The sequence below is a fragment of the Heloderma suspectum genome, chromosome 4, assembly GCF_057233095.1.
Source record: "Heloderma suspectum isolate Gila_16-S chromosome 4, 16-S_ref, whole genome shotgun sequence".
Taxonomy (NCBI): Eukaryota; Metazoa; Chordata; class Lepidosauria; order Squamata; family Helodermatidae; genus Heloderma; species Heloderma suspectum.
In genome coordinates, this window is record NC_139461.1 from 41,204,270 (window position 1) to 41,210,116 (window position 5,847).

At 41.0% G+C, this 5,847-nt stretch overlaps 1 protein-coding gene across 4 annotated transcripts in view; it reads left to right on the forward strand.

The window, feature by feature from the left end:
- The window catches only part of STK3 (serine/threonine kinase 3), a 186,009-nt gene that overhangs the window by 167,813 nt on the left and 12,349 nt on the right, over window positions 1-5,847 (forward strand). The gene's annotated exons all lie outside the window — the stretch shown is intronic.

Genomic DNA, 5,847 nt, shown 5'->3' on the forward strand with positions numbered 1-5,847 from the left:
GAAGACTTTGAACACAAACATGCTATATAATATATTAAATATTTTACTCTACTCGGTATTCTTATTAAATATGGGAAGGATTTAGAAAAGAGCAAATGTAGCATGTTAAAATGTAATTCTGGGCATGACAGTCTTTGTAATAATGCCGTCACAGAAAGTCACATTGATTTAACTTGTAGATTAATGTGCTCAATTTACTAGTGAAAAGATTTTTATTGTAACTGCTTGCTGAACTGGTTCATCTTGCACTCTGAAGGCACAGTCTCAATTCCTTCCTTTCCTCTCTCCCATTGACTGGTGTCCTCCAGGATTCAGACTTTTACTGCTGTAGTAGCAGCTTCATTCCAGTTAAACCCAGTTCACATATTTGCCACTGTCAAGTGTGAATGATACATTGGTGGAAGATGTTTCCCATGCTCAGTCAAGAAGTACACACAGAAAAGGGTACCGCATGCATGGTTTCCAGCACCAGCTCTATATCCAGCACTTGAGACTGTGGAATTCCTGACATTGGATTAGGAGCCATGCATGGTGTACCGAAGAAAGTAACAGATCAGCTTCGAATCACCAAGCGTATTTTTGTGCAAGGAGGATTAACTAAATCCATCCCCTCCCCCTTATGCATTAGTGGGGGAAGGTCAGCCTCCCATCTGTTCCTGAGTGGAAATAACTGTTGTAAATGCTGATAGTCCCAACCGTCTTTTAGGTGGATAGGCACACTTGGACACATGCTGACAACAGTGCATGAGCAGCTTACTTGTGAGTGCATGTATCTCTTGATTGGCACCACACTTAATACTAATACTCTACTTCCCGTATCTCAGTACACCTTTACAACATCTTGCTTTAAACAACTAATAGCTCTACTCCTTTTTTTACATCAATATTCCAGTAACCTCAACCACAGCCAACAGTTATAGTATGAACTCCTGTAGAAATGTCCTTGGCTGGATGAGACTAATGGTGCTGTAAATGAGCAGATTTTGGCTGTAGGCATTTGACCTCAGATAAAGAAATAAATTGGCTGACCTTTAACTCGGTTGTTCTTCTTTCAAGCACAGCTTTTAATAAAATGAGCTCCTTGATGGACTAAACTCCATAAAATAAAACCATATTCTTCTTACAAGCAGCAAAGGAATGAACTAGAATGGGGATTTGGAATGAAAAAAATGGTGTCTGTTACTTGAATCTATTAACAACTCAAAACAATCTGAGGCATGCACTAGTTAAATCTTAGAAAGTGCTACAGGCAACCCACCATTGCAATTGCCATAGAAAATTATTGTTACTCGTTACGTTGATAGTTCACATTGTAGGAATTACTAGCAGATGGAAAAATAGATGACTCAGAAATACAGTATTAGCAATCCATATTTTTTTAATCAAAGGCCTCTAATAAGGCCTGTAGCATCTGTGAGATTCATTTAAACAGTTGCTAGGAAGAACTTGTTTTTGAAGCAAACAAAACATTGTCTATACAACTTGTTTCTGAGTGAATGTCTGTTTTGTTTAAAACTTTGAACACTAGCTATTCTGGAAATGTTAACTGATGGCTTCAATTTTTACCGTTTAACAACAGCATCTAATCTGAAAGCAGAACATCCATTATTCGTGAATATTGCTGAAATGGACTGGAGCTTCTATGCATTTCTGCCATTGTTGTTTTAAATAATAAGTGGGCTTCATTGAGCAAATCACTTGGAGAGCCATATATATCTTGAAACAACTCAATGTAGTGATTAACAGTACAATCCTATGTATGGCTACAAAAAAATCCCACTGATTTCAATAGGGTTTACCTCCAAGTATTATTTATTAATTTATTTACAGAGCAGTACTATGGTCCCTAAGAGAGTGTTACAGGGACTATAAGATATGGAGGATTCCCACACCATACACGGGCATAAACGCTGCCATGATGTTGGAAGGAGGAATCCAACATCAGGCCATTCCCCCACCCCTCACAGCTTCTGCAGAAAGCACCATGGTGCCTGCTTTTCCTAGATTGCAAGAGGGACTTGGGAAGAGCTCAGGGAAGTCAAAAAGAGAGCGGGACAGTGGATGGAGAGAGGAGAAATGTGGATCCGCAGATTCCTACAGCTTCTTCATCACTTTACCCACCCACTGTTGGTAACTCAGCTAGATGGATTTAGAGGCCTGTCTAGCAGAATTTTGTATTTTATTTTTAGGAGCAATGGGACGTGAACTCACCTCCATCATTCCTCCTACCCTGCCTGGCTCTTGCTGGCAGGGCTTTGGCTAGATGGAAGGCTCCAAAATTGGAAACCTCTGTCTTTCGGGAGCCTTTTTAGCAGATAAAAGCATTTTTATCTTACTTGTCAGCCAAAAAGGCTCCCAAATCAGTTTACGTACAATCAGTAAAAACAAGATTGTCTCTGTCCACAGTCTTACAGTCTAAATGACACAACACAAAAGGAAAAGGAGATGGGGTGGGAATAGGAGAGAAAAGCAAACTCAGGCATCTGTTCTTAAAGTTAAATAAAAGTTCTTATAATGACTGCCTGGAATGGAAGCAGTTCAGGAAGGGGAGGAGCCAGCTGGTCTCTCAGCAGAGCTGATGGTGTGGCCCTGCTTCCTATCTCTCATTCTGCTGCATCCTGATGGAATGGTTGATGAGGGAGCGGGAGGCCCAATGGAACTGCTCTTTCAGCAGAGCTGAAGTATGTTTAGGTTTGCAGCCTGAGAGGGCTCAAATAATTTCTAGCCCACTTCCCGGTGTCTTTGGGTGTCTGTGTATGTAGATGTGGTATGACTAACTGAAGGGCAATAATGTGGAATGAGTTGTGATAAAGATATGTAATGGACAATATGTTCTTACATGGTTCTGGAAATGATGCCTTCCTATCTACATTTAAGAACAAAACGAATGGCCGACAGTTCACTTTCAGAGCTTCAGTTTCAGAGCTTGCTGACATATTTTTTTAAGGTCTCAGATGGCAGGCCTGGGGGAGGGCTATTCCTGAGGCCTTGGGGAACTGTTGCCAGTTACATTACTGAGCTAGACTAACCAGTGCCTGGGTAGACTTGTTCATAGCCTGCTTCCCCCTTTTTACCAGTTGCTAAAGACAATGAATTCAGTGAGCAGGTGGGGATATTTATTGGCAAACCTCCCACAATTTGGTCTCAAACATTCCTAGAGTTTTTCTTGGGGTCTGTTACTGAGTAAATACACCTTCCTCAATCTGGCACGCTCCAGGTGTGTTGGACTGCAACTCCCATAATTCCCAGCAAGGTTGGGGAGGGCTGGGGTAGACTATAACTTGTTTGTTTCCGTTACTAAGTCAACATTACACATGGTAAAGACATGTGATTCTCTTTCACTGGTAAACTTAGCCAAATGGCACTTAATGTTTGTGGGATGGAAAACAGAAAACCAAAGTATTGTGGGGTTGACAAGAATTCCCCAGTATTTGTATGATTACATTATCATACTTATTATCTTTGTATTCTTACTTTGATTTGATGCACACTTGTCTAGCTCAAAACTGATCACGTCTGTTCAAACTGAATAACTAACTAGGTCTAATCAAATGGTCTATTATTTCTTAGAGAATGCTTTCTTCCTTTGTTTGAAGTAGAAGTATGGCACAGCCAGCTTTTAAAATTTCTTGATAAATTTCCATGACTTTGTAATAGACTGAAATATGGGACTCTAAGGGTTTGTGGATTTATTTTTGATAGATGGATCCTAAAGACCTCAAGGTTTGAGTGCATACTGGGAAGAGTGAACACCAGGGGGTTCTATAAAAGTGTAAGCATCTCTGGGAAGAAGGGCCTGTGTAAAAACTATTTTCATGTTCTTGCTGCCAAAAATAACTTCTGTCCTTCCATTTCTATTTAATTTCCACTGAAGCATGGATCACATTTTAGTGGTAGGGCACATGCTTTGCATGCAGAAAGGCCCAGAATCTGTTCCTGGCACCTCCTGTTAAAAGTATCACTGAGAGCAGGATAGACAGACACCTGGACCTGGTTTGCATGTAACAACAACCCAGAGTATGGGTTGAGTATGGGTTGTTGAATCCTGGGTTGTCATTACATGTGAACCTGGAACTGTGGGTTAGCTATGGGTTGTTAGCCACAAACACCCTGTGCTTTGCATAATCGTTCGGCAGCCAAATCATCAATAAACTCTGGGTAAGGCAACAACCTATACTCTGGGTTGCTGTTACATGCAAACCAGGTCATTCTCTGAGACCTTGGAGAACTGTCACTGGCCAGAGTAGACAGTACTAGGCTAGATGGACTGTTTTGCTAATGGCCATTTTCTCTGCCCAACTTTCTGCTTAATTCACTGGGAAGAAATGTTATCTGGAGTCCAAGAACAACTGGCCTTTCCAGGACCTTCAGAAATGGGTTTAATGAATATAGATAAAACAAGTAGCATTATGGGTATTTTTTGTTACTGTATTCTTGTTGAAAAGACCTATTCAAAGTAAGTCTAAAAGTTGCAGTAAAAACTGTATTCAAAATCCATATTATGGCAATAACTTTAACACAGCTACCTTGGCTTTTTAAAAACTGAAAATTCACCAGTTCATCTGAGGCTTAGGTATATCTCAGTAATCTCTGGAAAGGTAAGCCACCTTTATAGCCCAGTTTTAGTTATATTTTGAAACTTTTCTATTTCAGTATTTGTAAATTTGTTTAACATGGATGGATAGAGGCAAATAATATAAAAATCGGACTCAACTTCATATATAATCCTAGCCTTACCTCCTTCATCTGTGAAACCAGGTTGTCATTCTTATATTCCAAAACTTTGAAACCAAGTCCTAGCTGAATTCTGGATTGGCTGACATTATGTTTGCTGCTTTGTTTGGTGAACATTATGTTTTCAGGACAGATAAAAAGGAAGTGCTTCTTCACACATCAGATATTTAAACTATAGAATTTGCTTCTACATTATGTGGTGATCGCCACCAATTTACATGACTTTAAAGGGGATTAGACTAATTCATAGAGGATTAAGCTGTCAATGGCTACTATTCATGATGGCTATGCATTACCTTCAGTATCAGAGGCAATATGCCTCTGAATAGTTGCTAAGGAAAATGAGCAGGAGGGTGAGACTGGCCTGATGTCCTGCTTATGGGCTTACCATTGACATCTGGTAGACCACTGTGGGAACAGAATGCTATATTAGATAGGCCTTTGCTTTGATCAGCTCCTCTTTTATTTTTATCTGTGGGTCTTATTGCCTCCACATTGGTCCTGGATGGACAGGGTTATGGCTTCTGGAGCACTGTTGCAATTGGAGCCGAGCCAAACAAGATTCTAAGGCTTCTGGGAGAAAGTGTGTGTGTGGGGGGAGATTTCAGGGGGAAAAGAATTACGAGATTGCGGGAGGGGAAGAGCTCTGCATAGCACAGGTCTCTCCATGCACTTGCACAACCATGCAATAGGATAGTGGGTAAAAGAGGTAGAGGCTGCAATTTGCAAGGAAACATCCTCCATTTAATAGGACAGAAGTTACCTTTCCAAGGATCCTGAAAGATTATCCTGAAGATGAAGCTGGGGTGCAGTGGAGCCTGCAGCTCCTGCAGGGAAGTGGCCTTGGGCTCTGTCCTGGGCTTCCACTTCAGAAGCAGGACAGAGGCTACCAGACCTGGGTGTTCTGGGGGAAAGAGTTGGCGAGGCTGTCTGGTATAGCTCTAGGCTCCGTGGCTCGGAAAGTGATTTCAGTGTAATGTGATTTCAGCAAAAATGATTTCAGCAAAGTGATTTCAGCAAAGAAGCAAGGGTCTGAGTGCCAACAGGAACTGTGGAAACCACCGAAAAAAGGGGAATTACAGAGCCCTGAACTTATACAGTATTTTTTTTTTT